Source organism: Rhipicephalus microplus, unplaced genomic scaffold (genome assembly GCF_043290135.1).
Source record: "Rhipicephalus microplus isolate Deutch F79 unplaced genomic scaffold, USDA_Rmic scaffold_362, whole genome shotgun sequence".
In the NCBI taxonomy this organism is placed as follows: domain Eukaryota; kingdom Metazoa; phylum Arthropoda; class Arachnida; order Ixodida; family Ixodidae; genus Rhipicephalus; species Rhipicephalus microplus.
In genome coordinates, this window is record NW_027464929.1 from 69,696 (window position 1) to 86,454 (window position 16,759).

At 51.3% G+C, this 16,759-nt stretch overlaps 1 long non-coding RNA gene across 1 annotated transcript in view; it reads right to left on the reverse strand.

Moving 5' to 3' along the window:
* LOC142794024 (uncharacterized) overlaps positions 1-16,759 on the reverse strand; it is a 38,491-nt gene that overhangs the window by 5,569 nt on the left and 16,163 nt on the right. The gene's annotated exons all lie outside the window — the stretch shown is intronic.

Sequence of the window (16,759 nt, forward strand, 5' to 3'; positions counted from 1 at the left end):
AACAATAGATTGTCAGCCAGTAACAGTGCAACACTATGTCATTAATTGCCTTACATAACGCTATTGTCGCCTGTGTGCATTACTCCGACGAAGGCTGGTCTCGCGGGCAAAACGTCAGCCTTTTTTCCAGAACGATTTTCCCTATGTAACGGACTGCGCGTCCATCTGTATTTCCTCGCTCTCCGCTTTCGGCAACATAGGAAGTGAGCAACGGCGCGACGTGTCCTTACGAGATCTAATCGACCACCGGAATACTGGCTCTACAGACAGTTCGCTTCGAATCTTAGTCGTCATAGATGGCATCTTGTACCGCCGCTATATGCACCTCGTGGGACAGGAACTACTACTCGTAGTGCCCACTCATCTGAGCTCGACCATACTTCAGCAACTACATGATGTACCAACAGCTGGCAACTTTAATGTTGCCAGAACGTACGACCGTGCCTGTCAACGCTTTTCCTGGCCCGGCCTCTACGGTTCCGCACATTATGTTGCTTCTTGCGAGAAGTACCAACGCTGCAAAAGTTGACGCTAGCCAGGCTTCTTAACCGATCGACATACTTGCCGAGCCTTTCTATTGTGTCAGCTTCGACCTGTTGGGCCCTTTCTCTCTTTTTACCAATGGTAACAGGTGGGTCGCCATCGCTACAGATTAATCAACCAATTTGCCACTACGAGACCTCTCCTAAGCAGCTGCACTACAGACGTCGGCGACTTTTTGATTCAAGACGCCATCTTACATTACAGCACTCTTCATCAGCGGGTCACATGTTTACGACAGCACAAGTTTATGACAGCCTATCATCCTCAATTGCCATGTATGTGTCTACTGATCATCGCGACTGGGACATTGCGCTACCCTTCGTCGCTTCAGCTTACAACAGTTCGTGCCACGACAATGATGAATATTCTCCCTTTTACCTTCTGTATGGAAAATACCCGACATTGCAGTTCCACATGCTTGTAACCAACGTTGCCCACCTGTCCACAGCATATGCTCGCCGCGCTATTCGCACAGCCAAGAATGCCCGTCAGACTGCCCATCGATGCCTTTCAGACTCGCAGCTCCATCAGAAACATAGTTGCAACAGCCACTACTGGAACATCCTCTTTAACACGGCTGACCTCATTCTTCTGTGGGCTCCACCACGGCACGGTGGCCCGGCCAAAAAGCTTCTACCCAAGTATTCCGGTCCTTACCGTGTGCTACAGCAGGTAATGTCACATATAAAATAGCCCTTGTAAACCTTTTGATGCCCTCCACATCTTCCTACATCGTCCGCGTCGCTCGCCTGAAGCCATACCTCTCGTACAACACCTGCTAACAAGCGCCGGGTCGCTTGTTTGACAACCATTTGCTGGAGAACGCATGCAAGAGAGGGGAAACGCCCATGTCGTCTGCCACAGCTCTAATTGGCTACCACTGCTGCAAATGTCAATTCCGCGCAATGCCTGATGCCCTCGTCTGTCCTCGGCTCTGTTACCGCCGCGGCCGCGCTCCCGGGGTGAGGAGTGGCTGATTGCGGTGCTGCGTTGTGACACGACTGGTTCGGGGTTGTTTCCGAACTAGTGAAGCTGAAAGTAAACAGTGAGGGCTGACTGCGTAAACAGGCGGCATCTGCACACTCGTGGCGTTACGACAAGTAGCAGACGAACAAGATTTACGCGTTGGAGCGAGACGTACAGCCGTGGCCGCGGGGTTCCATAGTGTGGGGAGCTTGTTTTTCGCCACGCGTCTTTAACTAATTCCTAAATTTTAATTCCCCATAGTAGTAGTTTTAATTCCCATTCTAATGGTCGTATGCTGCTGTTCATGTTTTGAGCAGTTTCCAGTGCTTGCTTGTACTTGCGAGTTTTAAACAGATCGGTACAGACTTGTCTAAATTCAACATTTTGTAATGTACTTACCAACCGGCCTGGTTCAGTTCGCTAAGGCAGGTGAACTTTCTTCATTCTGTTTCTGAAAACACTGTTTACACTTGAGCGCAGCTTACATGCTCAAGTCAATATATGGCAAGGTTATTAAAACAGTTATGGAAGAGCTATATTGCAAAAATATCCCATTAGCAGGTCCCAGAGTTCTGAGAAACTGCTGGGAGCTTATTGTGAAAATGCATATTGCTTGTCTGAAGCCCTCCACATGAAAGCAGGAAGAGTAACTCACAGTGAAGGCTTAATGTGGAAGCGTAGAAATAATGAAGTGAATCGGCTGCAATGAAAAATTAAAGAAACAAAGTCCTGAAACAGGTGGAAGCTGATGAAATTATTCACAGGATTTTTACTTTCTCGGTCCATGAGTACTTGCTTACTTACATTAAAACGCCTGATCCTTACAATAAACACCTGAACCACAGTAAAATTAGAAATTACTAATGCTTACTTTGTGTGCATTGAATTTTCTAGTCTCTCCTGTGATGCCCTAAGGCCTTGGAAGTAATACAAATGAAATATCCAGCATAAACAAACATACTCTTGCAGAAATTTATCAAAAACTAAGGTCTCCCTTAACCATCATTAAGTTTTCTTTTGCACCATCTGCCTGTGATGGATCTTTTTTTCTATTCGTCATTGCAGTAGGCTACTCAGTACCTTCACAGTGATACAGTTGGGAGCCATGCACACGTTGTCAAGTCTGGTTTTTGTTTCGCACTACAACTACCCCATATCTCCCTGATTTTGCTTCAAATGTTGCCAACAGTCACCTGCAAGTTATACACGTGCAGTATTTTGGAGCATCACTGTTACACAAAGTTCCCAAAACTGCTGCAGGCATCACGAACCGACACTGCAATGTCAAGTAACAGGCAGCTGGTCTATTTTTAAGCAGGACATACTCAGGGAATCAACAACTGTTTCACGTTCTTACGTCGCTCTCGCTGCAGGTCAAACACCGATCGTAGCATATTATGAGCACTTAATTTGATAGTTTGAACTCGCAATTACTAACGATACACAGTCGAAACCCGTAATAACGAAATCGCCGTAAAAACCGCTAAAATTCATTTTCGCGGGAATTTTGTTGCCGCGAGTATGAGACATAAAAACAGTGATACGACCAGCAGGACGAAAATTTATTGAAAGATGTCAGTCAACTTACTTTGCCGGCCCTTGCCATGCAACAACTTCAAAGCTCTGCTTTCGCACTGGAAAAAGTGGTCCATTGCTACGTCGTCATCATGTAGGCCGAAGGAGCGAAGGGTGTCTTGCGGATCCAAAACAACGCGCCGGTTTTTTCGGATGCGCTAGCGCGTTGTTCCTGCCCGCAGTCTCGCTGTCAGCGAAGCTAGGGCTAAGGCCGACTCCGGTTACACGCCCCGCTCGTAGACCGCGCGCCCGCTCGTAGTAATCTGACTGTGCATCTAGTGCGGCCACTCGTAGTAATCTGACCAAGCCGCCGCTTACAGCTTCGTTGCATGCGACGAAGCACGTCACTACGAGTGCGCTAGCGCGTCATTCCTGCCTACAGTCTCGCTGTTGGCGGAGTGAGGGCTAAAGACGACTGCGATGACACGCCGCGCTCATAGTTACCTGATCGCGCATCCGCTTACTGCTCCTAAGTAAAGCGTAATTATATCTTAAGTCATCATCGAGCCGCGAACACGTCAAGAAGTAGCAATTTTCGAGAGCCATGTCCTCGCGACGCACATTCTGCAAAGACAGAACAAGCAGCAGGCGAAAAGGGTCTTGTCATCCTTGGAGACTTCAATGCGTGGCACAAGAGCTAGGGATATGTCAAGGAAACTCAGAAAGGCAGGGATTTGGCCAGAGAAGCTTATCGCAGAAGGCTAAGCCTCATTACAGACCACACTCAACCAACGTGAGTGGGGAATAGTATCAACCGAGATACGTGCCCGGACTTGGCGTTTGTTAAAGGTGTCAGAGAGGCCCGATGGGAAAACGGCGGGGAAACCCTTGGCAGTGACCAATGCATTTTGCGTATCCAGATAGAAACCCTCCCTGTTAAGAAACGACATGGCCTGGCTCGACTTACAGACTGGGAAGATTTTAGAAAAACTAGGGCAGAATTCGGGGATAAAGAAATTGCGGACATTCAGAGTTGGGTCTCGGGAATCAAGGCAGACTGGAAACAATTAACTCGAGAAGTTACCCTATCTACAAACACGCCCGAGGTGGGCAAGCATCTCCTACACCTCTGGGACGCCCGCCGGGGCCCATTAAGAAGATGGAAGCGGCAGAAACACAATCGCAAACTGAGACTTAGGATCGCCGCAGTCACCAGGAAAGCTGAAGAGTATGCGACAGAGCTGTCAAGGCGCAACTGGGACCAAAAATGCAAGCAGCTACAAGGTACACTAGGTTGGAAAAGAACATGGGCCTTGCTGAGGGCCCTCATAGACCCAACCACGACCAAAACTGAAACTTGTAAGGTGACTCAAACAATTGCACACTGGTTCAAAGGCACAGATCGGGAACTGCTAGAACACATAAAGCTGCGCTATACTGGCGATACAACAAATACTGACTGCAACCCGGCATACACTGGTGTAGCAAATCCCGCTCTGGGCGAACCCATTACCACAGAAAAAGTTCGACATGCTTTGCTGTCGGCAACAAAGAACACTACGCCAGGAAAGGATGGCGTCAGCAACGCTATGATATGGAACCTCGATGACAAATCTATCACAAGGTTTACAGAATTTGTCAACAAACATTGGGAAGAGGGTACCGTTCCAAACGACTGGAAACATGTGGAAACAATAATGATTCCAAAGTCTGGAAAGGCTCCAAGCTTGGAAAACATAAGACCCATTTCGTTGATTTCCTGTTTGGGAAAGGTATACGAGAGAATCGTGCTTCAGAGGCTGGAAACCTACCTGGAAGACAACGAACTCATGCCGCACACCATGTTGGGCTTCCGAAAATGCCTCTCAATGCAGGATGTCCTTCTACAAATCAAGGAAGAGGTGCTTACCGATGTCCCAAAATATGGCGAAAACGTACTACTTGCACTGGATCTCGAGGCTGCTTTCGACAATGTCAGTCATAAGGCTGTGCTAGAGAGGCTTAGCAAATTAGGTTGTGGAAAGTGAATACACAACTACATCAAAGCTTTTCTCAGTAACAGAACCGCCACAATTGGTATAGGAGGCATCCGGACTGATACGTTTCATACGCCCACAGAAGAAACGCCCCAAGGTTTTGTGATATCACCGATGCTGTTCAACATCAGTATGATCGGCTTAGCTCAGAACCTCGAAAACATTGAAGGACTCAGACATGCCATCTACGCAGGCGATGTTTCAATCTGGGTGACAAGAGGATCTCTAGGCCAAAAAAGATCTTCTGCAACACGCAGCTGATACAGTTCATGACTACGTGCGTCAATGTGGCCTCGTCTGCTCTCCGGAGAAATCAGAAATCCTGAGAGTCTACACATAAGGATACCATCTGCAAAACTCCATAGATGTCTATATAATGGGGGAAGAAGATTCCAGAAGTGTCCCGAATTAAGATTCTCGGCACGTGGATACAAAGCAAATGTTGTAGAGACCACACACACCATCAGACAGCTGTCTAACACTACAGCGCAAATCACGAAGATGATCACCAGAATCTCTAACAAAAGACGGGGTATGAAGGAGGAGGACACTTGCAGGCTTGTACAGGCCCTCGTGGTCAGTAGGATTGTATATAGTGTCCCATACCAAACACCACTCCCATAGGAAAAAGAACAATTAGAGGCAATCCTTAGAAAAGCCTACAAGTGCGCCCTTGGTCTACCTGTCAGCACCTCGACAGAGAAATTCCTTAAACTCGGGATAAACAACACAGTGCAAGAACACATAGAGGCGCATTTTATTGCGCAGAAAATGAGATTACTGTTGACTTCTACGGGCAGGTACACGTCGCAGACATTGGGCATGAGGGATGCTTGCGGAGAAATCAATAACACGGCGAACATACCAAAGAACATTCACCAGATCATTGAAGTCAGCCCAATACCTCAAAACATGCATCCAGAAATCCATAAGGCCCGAAGAAAAGCCAGATCAGAAGCACAAGAAAAAATTTAAAGGCGAGAACCGACATTTTGTACATTGTCCCGACCACATACAAAGAGCACTCCGGGACAGTTGTAAGCGTTGTTGATCAACAACTTAGGGAAGTCAACAGCGCTTCGATCAAAAGCAACAACATCCTCGAGGCTGAGGAAGTAGCGATCGCGCTCGCCATCACACACCAGAGCGAAGAGTCTACTACAGAAATAGTAACTGACTCGCAAAAAGCGTGTCGATAGTACAGCAGTGGACGCATATCCAGTGCTGCCATCTGCATACTCAAGGGAAGAAAAATGAACTTCTCAAGCTGCTCCATTACGTGGACACCAGGCCATGAAACTGTGACAAGGAACCAGCATGCCGACGACATTGCCCGAGAATACGCCGACCGGGGGGCGCACAATGATGAGAAACCAGCCACAGTTACTAGACGCTATGGAGCAATTTTAGAACACCAGAGAGCCCTGAGGAGGATATATCCCCTCCCCACAAAGACCTCAACAGACAGCAGTCGGTTGCCTAGAGACAGCTGCAGACTAATACGTGCCCCAATCTCAGTCTTCTGAGTAAAATCTATCCGGGAATATACATCAACGCCGGCTATGCAGAGAACACTCCACACTTTACCACGTGACATGGGCCTGCCAACACACACAGGTAGTGCCAAGAAACTGTACACCAACATTGGAGCAAAGGGAGGCTGCGCTGTCTTGCTCTAAGCCTGAAGAACAGCTCAAGCTGAACGACAGAGCTTGCAAGATGGCAAAGGCGACAGGGGCCCTGGACTGAGGGCTCCACCTTCACCGGAAAAAAAACTATTTATAATAATGTTTTGCATTCATTAATTCATTCGCGACGCACAAGCAGCAGAAGATGATCTCCCGGAGCGAGCATCGGGCCAATGGCGAGGCGAGCTGAGGCAACATGGCGGCCACAGCCAATCAAGAGCCTCAAAACGACCTTCAAACATTTGCTTTTTGTGCGCTTGTTTTTAAAGGGAGGAGCCAGCTGAGGCGGGAAAGTTAAACACGGAGAAATGCTCTTTCCGATGAGCCCAAGATGCCGGCTCCCGGCCCCGCTATCGCGAAGCACCGTGGTGGAAAATTCATTATAGCGGGATCGCTGTCCAAAAACATTTCGTTGTCGCGAGATACGTAATACATGGGCTTCTATGAACGTTCGCCGGAGATTCGGAAATATTTCGTTGCCGCGGGGATTTCGTACTCGCGGGGTTTCGTTATTGTGGATTTCGGCTGTACACTGATCGTGTTGGCAAGACTGTCGGTAGCCTCGAGATTTCTCAAAGCATGAACAGTGATATACAACCGTCCCTGCAACAGCGTAATAAGCCATCCAGATCAAAACTTGACATGCGTTTAACAGACGTGACGAACATGCTGTGGGATCTATGGGCAAATGCGAGCCCTGATGCAAGCAACGCTGCGGCAAAAAAATGCGTCTTGTGTGCAGTCTGTCTTAGTGATTTGCCCGAGACTGTTTACTTACGGTTTCAGTAGTTCAGAAACAATCCAAAAGCCATCTGATTCATAAAACACGCCACACCACACAGCTGCTCTAAGTACACCCCTGACGCAGTTTGCCCGAGACTGTTCACATAAAGTTTCAGTAGCTCGGAAACAACCGAAAAGCCACCTGATTCACAATTAAAACACACCACACCACACACAGCTGCTCTCAGTACCGGCGCTACCAGCGAGACCGCTGCGGCCTTGGCTGCCGTAGCAGACAACATGGGCGTCTCCCCTCTCTCTCACGTGTTCTCCAGCATAGGGTTGACAAACACACCGCCGGGTCAGCGATCTTGCCGCCGGAGGTCGATGTTGCGGGGTTGCGGCTATCTTTACGTGGGGTTGTGCAAAGATGAGGACAACGACATGTTGGTGTTCGAAAGATACAACAGCTGCCAGCTTGGCTGCCGGACTATTTTTCTACAAGAAAGTAGTAAATACACCTGCAACGATATTCTCGAACTGTTAAACTTGCAGGCGTAAAATCTATCGACCAGTGTGTCCGTACAGGTTTTTCAGAGTAGAAAGCCAGCATAGGGCATGGTGCTCCGTCACGATTGTGAATTGACGGCCACACAGATATAAAAACGAAACTTCTCTACTCACCAAACCACAGCGAGGCACTCCTGCTCAGCGATCGTGCAGTTCTTCTCAGTAGCGGTGAGCACTCGACCAGCGTATGCAACGAATCTCTCCTGTGAAGTCATTCCGTTGCAGACCAACACCTACACCACAGCCGCTGGTGTCTATGCAGGAGTGTCCGGGCAGTCTCAGTACAAGCTCTGACAGGACGGCTTTCCTTCAACAGGTCAAATACCGATTGACATACTTCGGATTACACAAAGGGTATGCCAGAAGAAACTAGCTGGTGTGGCGGCGCACGTACTGAAGCGAAGTACGGTATCAAATGACGAAGATAGGATGTGAGTCCACAAACATTTCGCGAATTCCTCGGCCTTCTGGACATGTGAAGCGAAGGACAGCAGCAATAATGTCGGGGTCAGGGCCAATTCCATCTTTGCTCATGACATGGCCGATCACTTTGATGGATTTGCTGGCGAAACGGCATTTCTTGGCGCTGAATGGCAGACCCATGTCGGTGAGGCATGTTAGGTCTTCATCGAGGCGTTGCAGGTGTTGAGAAAGTGTTCATGGAAAGATAATAATGTGATCAAGGTACTAGAGGCAGATCTTCCTTCCAAGGCTATAAGCCCGGTGTCAATCATGCTCTCAAAGGTCGCGGGTGCATTGCAGAGCCCGAAAGGCATCACGTTAAATTCTTATAGTCTGGCGGGAGTTGCAGATGACATATTTTCTTTATCGTCATCGTGCATTAAAATTTGTCAATATCCCCAACCTAAATCACGGCTCAACAAGTATTCGGCGCCTTGTAGGGAATCAAGGGCATTGCCGACGCGTTGAATGGGGTACATGTCCTTACGTGTGATTTTGTTAAGTGCCCGGTAATCGACGCAAAAGCGCATGAAACCATGCTTTTTCGTACCAAAACAACAGGCCATGACCTAGGGCTAGCTGATCGACGAATTACCCCTCACTGGAGCATGCCAGCGATGTCTTCATGTATAATTTTTTGCTCAGCAATAGACATGCGGTATGGGCACAACAGATGTTCTTTCTGTCTGAAAGCGATGCACTGCAGTGGTAGTCTGGCTCAACGTCCGGGAGCAGGCGTCAAAAGGACCGTGTAGTGTTGAGAGAGCAATGCAGTTACTGGGCCTGCGTAGCCGTTAAGTCATCGCTGATAAGTGCTGTGAAGGGGCAGGAAGAACGGGGCTCACAAGTAGGAGGATTTTTTAGACAGGCTCAAGTGGCGCTACGCTTACAGCATCAGCATCGACAGTGCAGGGTACTGTGGTGCAGTATTGCAGAATGAGTGCCTTAATTTCATTTCAACTTGATTCCAGGGAATGAGAACTTGGAACAATTCAACTTCTTTGTATTCTTCGGAATGAAAAAAAGAACAGTCCACTCCAACTCCAGGAATGGCCAGATAGTTCAATTCTATTCCTGTAATTCTCCAATGTAGAAAAGGCATCATGATATTATCGGGTTAAGAATGAATGCACCAAAAAGCTAATGTTACAGATGATAAGAAGTGAGAAATTACGCAAGACACGTTACCAAGGTTGATGGCTAATATATAGCTTGGTGACATATTTTGCGCAGAAGCATACCAATTTCCACAAAGGCCGTTCTCTCGTTACTTATAGTATTTACAAGGTGCGCAAGTTTGAACGAATGATGCCATTTTTTTATTTTGTTTATGCTGAAATATGTTAATGTTAAAATGACAACATAACTCATTTTCATGCCCACAAATGTAGTTTTCAAGAAGATAAAGCAGTTTTGCCGCACGTCTGGAGTGGCCGTGAACATGGAGACAACTAAAATTCGGTTAAAGGGGAACAAAGTTCTCTAGATTTACTGGTATTACGAGAAATAGTGCAGCACTCGAGCACCTTCTGCATCTGCATTTAATACAGAACACTGGGACGCACTGGTTCTCAGCATTCACGCTTGTAAATTGCATCTCGCAAGCATGGGTGGGGTGAGAATGATCTGTGTTTGCTTACTTGAGCATAGCTATGCACTGCTTTCCTTGTGCGAAAAATCACAGCATATTCACGGAGTGAATGATGATGAGTGGGGCAAAGCATCCGTCCGCCTGTCCATTCTCCATTCTTCCGTACATCCGTTCGTTCCTGTTTCCGTCTGTCTGTGTGAGTCTGTCGATCTGTTTGCTCGTGCGTCCATCGGCCCATACGTCCGCACGTCCATTCATCCGTCTTTCGGTCTGCTAGTCTGTCTGTCCGTCCGTTCGTGCGTCGATCTAGTGAACACTCCCAGTACCCTCATCTCCGATCCTGCAACCCCTGTGGCGTGTACCTGCTCTAGAGCGGGTATGTGCCTTAGGTGAGTGGCTACTTACATGCATGCATGCATGCATACATACATACATACATACATACATACATACATACATACATACATACATACATACATACATACATACATACATACATACATACATACATACATACATACATACATACATACATACATACTGTGGAGATAGGTTTGCACTAGGCTTACCTACTAAGCGCAACCTTGTAGGGATGCAACGTCCTCCACTGCCGCTGTGTGCGAAGACGCTGCGGCCGGGTTCGTCGATTTCTTCGGCACGGCGCAGAAACCACCCAAGAGGCAGGAAAAGAAGAAAAACGAGTTTATTAAACCAAGATGCAGCACAGTGCGACACTCACGGGCTTGCAGGCCGTATAGGAAACTCCGCAAGACCGAGCAAGTACGCTTGCCTAGGGCGCGACGACTCCCGCACAAGGGCCCAAGTCGAGCGCACGAACGAGAAGCCGCCTGCTGAGCAGCGCTTCAACCCCTCGTGGAGATAACTGATGCACGAACAGCGCAACCTAGAAGTAGTTACTTCGTAATTACGGAAGCAAAAAAAGGACAGAAACAAGGGCAGCGCTCTTTTCTGTCCTTGTTTTTTTTCGCTTCCGTAGTTAGGAAGTAACTACTTCTAGGTTGCGCTGTTTCTGCATTCAGTTATGTCCTACCAACTTGCCCAAGCTTCCACGCTTCATACCCTCGTGGAGGCCTGAAAGCTCAGTGCCACTCAGTGCCGTCCACGAGATCGACGGGGGCCCCGGTTTCTTCGTTCGGCGGCGTGTCAGCAGAAACCTGGGGCCGCGGGAGGGCGGCAGACACCGCAGCAGCGATGGCTGACTTGAATGAAAAGTCCGTGGTGAGCGCCACCACGACCGCCTGAACGGAGTAGGTCGACTGGGCAGGTTGAAGGCCAGGGCCTGGTGGCACTGCCGGAGCGGACAGGATCGCAGAGACACTGCCAGACTTCGCTCGGTGAACCCGCGAACGGAGGTGGGTAGCCTCGTGCACCAGCACGACACCACAAGCGTCGCAGTAGGAGGCCTCAAAAGCAGGCGGCATTGGGGCACCTCCGGAAGCGTCGAGCAGGTCCGAAAGGGTGCGTCCGCAGAAAGGACGCGGGACGCACTCGGGGTCTACCCTCACCCAGACTTTGCGCTGCTTGGACCAGCGTCGAGTCGACAGGAAGGCGACTGGGGCCTCAGTGCCTTGTTGAAATCTCCACGTAGCGACTTCACGACGAGGCGGTGTCTTGTTGGCCGGGGCCGGGGGAGCATTCGACGAAGGTGGCAGAGATGCGGCCGGTGCCAGCGGAACAACCGAGCACGCAGCTGGTCTCCCGGGCTTTTTGTTGGAAGAACGGGTCATCGAGGAGGACATAACGATAGCTGGGGTGTCGGTGAAAAGCCGAAACGCAACTAAAAAGGAGGCCTCGGAGGCGCGACAGGCTGGCCCAATAAATGGAGCCTACTCCGTCAGATTGAAGGTTCCGTCAGCCAATAGGGCGCACGCTTCCCTTCTCCCGCCGACTACGCAGAAGATACTCAGTGAGAGGGTGGGCCACCGGGGAAAGGGTTTTTCTCTCTCGAGCAGCCGGGAGCGCTGGGAACTAACTGGGTGGTTATTCCGTGCCCAGCGCGTGTAATGATGTTCCCAGGGAGAAAGCTCACCAGGTAGCCGTTACTGTTGCTGCTGGATAGGCTCTCGCACAGCAGCTATAAACCTACGCTCCCTTACATGGAGGGGATAACGTCCCGCTACATGCCGGAGGCGAAAATCAGCCTAAGTGAGTTTTCGCAAGTTGTACCGGTGGCGTGGTTTAGAACCAGCCTTATCCCGGTTTCCCTGCGGTTGGGTGACCGCCTCCCTCTCCCCGCAGTCGTTGCTGCGGGCAACGAAAGGTTTGAGGTCGGAGACGTTAACTGGACCGCCAACTGGTTCCTCTTGGGAGTCAGCCAGCTTGTATACCAGGGGCGACACTTTGGTGCGCACTAGGTATGGGCCCAACCACTTGGCCGAAAAGGAGGCCGAGATGCCTTTGGCGGCGTCACTCAAGACGTGATTGCACCTGAGCACGAGATCGCCGACATCGTAACGGACATCCCGATGCGACCGGTCATATTGAGCCTTCTGACCAGCTTGCGCTTTGGTAGGTTGGAACGCGCCAGGTCGAGGGCCGCGTCCACCCGTGAGCGCAGTTTCGCCCCGTAGCCAGACGGACTGACCTTCGCGGCACTTGCCCCGCCGCCGCCCCTAGGGACGCAGTCCATGGGGTTAGGCAGCTCTTTACCCAAGTTGAGGAAAGCGGGCGTGTACCCTGTCGAGCGATTGACCGTAGACCGCAAGGAGATGTCGATCTCGTTAAGGCAAGCCTCCCAATTCCTGTGTTGCTGCGCAAAGGCTGTCAGCAAGGGCTTGAGGTTCCGGTTGATCCGCTCGGTCGGGTTGGCCTGTGGGTGATACATGGTTGTTTTATGGTGCTTAATGCCAAAGGCAGCACACGCATCCACAAACACCTTTGCCGTGAAATAGGACGCATTGTCCGTGATCAACTCCGCCGGAAAAACAAAGCGGGTAAAGACCTCAATCAACTTGTCCCAGATTACGCGTGCCGTTAACTTCCGAAAGGGAAACAGTTCGGCCCACTTCGTGAAGTGATCTGTGGCCGACAAGAGAAAAACATGGCCTCTCCGGCTTCTTGGGAAAGGTTCCATAATGTCACAGGCCTCGACCTGCCAAGGTTGTTGCCTGTCGATCGGTTGCATGAGCCCGGGAGGCTTGCCCCCGCGAGGCTTCACGCATTGGCACATGCGGCATGAGCGGGCGTAGTGAAGGGCATCGCGCTTCATGCCAGGCGAGGTAGTGGAGCGATACAACTTTTGAAAAGTCTTAAGGCCACTCGGTTGTACGGCCAACCGCGAGTCGTGGAAATAACCTAAGATGGTTTTCCTTAGACTGCGGGGTATCAGCACTTTGAAAGACTCCTGGGGAGCTTCTTCAGATGAGACGTAGCGCAAAAGAACGCCATCGGCATCAAGCAGGTACGAGTCCAATGTGCCCGCAGCAATACCAGCCTGCGTACTGCGCTCGGCGCCGACAGCAATACCAGCTGTCTGTTCGCGCCCGGCGGCTTGGCCGCCCCGCTCCGCTTGAGAGCTCAGCTCTTTGAGCTCATCAACGATGTGTTGACAAAACGGATTGTCCTGCTGTGCCTTCAGCAGCTCCTCTCTGCTAAAGACGATACCGGTGGACGTGACAGGGTCTACCAGGTATGCGTCCTCACCCGAGGCTGTTGACACGAAAGTCACTTTGTCATCGGGGTTCGCGCCTTTCGACCCTTAGGAGCCAGAGGGCCCGGTGTCTACTTGATGCGACTGCTCTCGAGAGTGGCAGACTCGAGTGCCAGACACCAAAACGGGGGCACGCGACAAAGCGTCAGAAACGACATTCAAACTTCTTTTCCGGTAGCGCAAAACAAAGTTGTACCGCTGCAAGGTCAATGCCCAGGGCGTGAGGCGGTCCGAGGGCTCGCGCAAGCGTTTAAGCCAGGTGAGTGCCATGTGGTCTGTTTCCACCACGAATGGCACGCTGTTGACATAGCAGTCGAACTTCCGGAGAGCAAAAACTATAGCGGGACATTCCTTTTCTGTGACGCTATAGTTGCGCTCGGCGGCGTTAAGTGACCGGCTCGCAAATACCACTGGCTGGAGGACGCCGTCGTGCTGAAGAGACCCAGGTCGCTCGCGTCAGCTTGGACAACGAACTCCCTGTTCAGGTCGGCAGCTTTAACTCGGCTGTAGCCACTACAGCTTCCGAAAGCGCCTTGAAGGCTCGCTCTTGTTCTGGCCCCCAGCTCCATCGTGCCGACGTTTTCAAGAGTGCAGTCGAGGGCGCTTGGAGGGCCACACAGTTTGAGATGAAATGTCGATAGTAGTTCACCATGCCCAAAAAGCGCTTCAGGCCCTGAATGTTTGCCGGCGTCGGGTAGTCCACAATGGCACGTACCTTCTCCTCGCACGGCAGAACACGACCGCTCTGAATGGTAAAGCCTAATAGTGAGATGCGAGTCTCAGCTATTTGAGCTTTCTTCGGGTTAAAAGTCAACCCGGCGGCACGCAACCTCCCAAGGACATCCCCCAAGTGGTGAAGGTGTTCCTCGAACGTTCGTGAGAAGACGATGTCGTCGAGGTACGCCATGGCGTGTTGCCATTTAGCGTCCCCTAGAACGCGGTCTATCAATCTCTGGAACGTAGCTGCAGTTCCAGAACAGCCAAACGGCATGTGGGTAAACTCATACAAATCTCTGTGAGAGGTGAACGCAGTTTTCTGCGCGTCAGTCTGCTCAATCTGAACCTGTAGGTAACCGCGGCTAGCATCCAAGGTGCTTAAGTAGCAAGCACCACCTAGAGCAACCACAATCGAGTCAACGTTACGCATAGGATAAGCATCCTTTCTCGTGACCTCGTTCAGCCGGCAGTAGTCCACGCAGAGCCGGTGAGAGCCGTATCTTTTGGGGACCATTACCACCCGTGAATCCCAACGACTGTTTGAGCATTGAACAACTCTGGTTTCCATCAACTCATCCAGTGCCTGGTCAATTGCTTTCCTCTTTGCCGCACGCACTAACAGGGCGAGGATTGCATTTCTACGGTTGTGCGTCACCTGTTTCAATCCGGTGCCTCACCAGAGAGGTGCAACCCGGGCGTTCCGTGAACGTATCGCTGAAACGTGTCAACAGCGACGACAGGCGTGCTTTCTCACGTTTCGACAAGCTGTCCGGCAAAGGCGGCAGCGAGCCATTCGAGTTGCTGCTTAGCGGGGAGGTCACCAGCATAGCTGAGACCTCATTCACCGCGCTAGCATTATGCTCGAGGGAAAGCTGTACGCACGGACCGTTTTCTGCCGCGCTGGCCAAAGGACCAGTCTTGGCGTCGGAGGAGGAGACGCGGGCCGCGGTGGCAACGCTTGGTCTCCTTTCCTTCTTCTTCCTCGTGGCATCCGACGACTTACTGGCAGCCGAGACCACGGGAGGTGCAGCGAAAGACTGTAGGGCGCCAAAGGGCCGTCCCTGTAGCCTCCGCTTGCGACGTCAATCGCGATACCTGTAGGTGACAGAGAAAGTCGCGACCGAGAATCATAGGCACGGAAAGACCAGGGAGATGCACAAAGCGCTGTCAGCGTGCAGGATTCTCCCAACGCACAACCAACCGGGCAGCGTTGCACGAGGTGGCGGTACCTGCTGGCGAGGTGGAAGGCAGTGTCGCAAGCTCGAATGCGGACAGAGCAGTCGCGCAAATGAGCCCTAACCTCTTCGCCGAACAGCGAGATAGAAGCCCCACTATCCAACGCCGCAAACTCTCGACCAGCGATCGTAAGGGCGATGAATGGCGCCGGCGTGGCTGGAATGTCATGCCCAGCGCGACACGCCATCGGTGCCAGAGGTTGTGTTACACTCCCGTGCTCTTTTACTACTGCAGCCGCCAGCAAGGGGGAGCTCACCGACGGCTCACCCCGCTTCCCGACGGGCAAGCAAGCCCTTGTGTTGGTAGGGGCGCGTTGCACTCACGCGCGGTGTGACCACGCTCACGGCAACGAAAGCAGACCACGCCTTTTCCTCCAACAGGGGGGGATTTTGGCGATCCTTTAGAGCAACGACGTGTTTCTTGGCTAGCCACACTGGGGGCTCCACGATCAGATATCCCTTCGTGCACTGAAGCACGGGACGGGGTTTCCGTTCTTGTTCACGCTGCCGGGCAACGGTGGCCGCCCGGGCGTACAAGTACGGGTCCAGAGCGCGGTCCGACACATCGAGCGCGTCTCGGTCTCTCGCGGCAGAGGCCACCTCACGGTTCGGGGAACCCCAGTGTGACGAGTCACGATCAGCCCACGCGCAACGAGGCTCGAGAGACGCAGATGGCGGTGGCGGCGGGCGATAGGCTCACGCCGCCAGTATGTCGCCCTGAATACGCTTCGCATCGGATGCCAGCTTGTTTAGGTCACGAGAACGGGCGCTCCGAAGGTAAGCGGCGAAGGTTGGATGAGCCTGGCGTATGGCTCGCTCCACCTTCTCAGAGTCTGATGCCATAAGATCGGCAAGGAGGTAAAGCCCGAACGTACTCGAGAATAGATTCGTCGGGATGCTGTGTACGAAGCTCTAACTCGTGATGCATGTGGCGCTCGTATTCAGGAGGAAGGAATTCGGTACGGCAGAGCGCCCTAAACTCCTCTATTGAGCGAGCTTGGTGGCCGACGAGCCGGTACCACCTCGCCGCTTGGGCTCTCAGC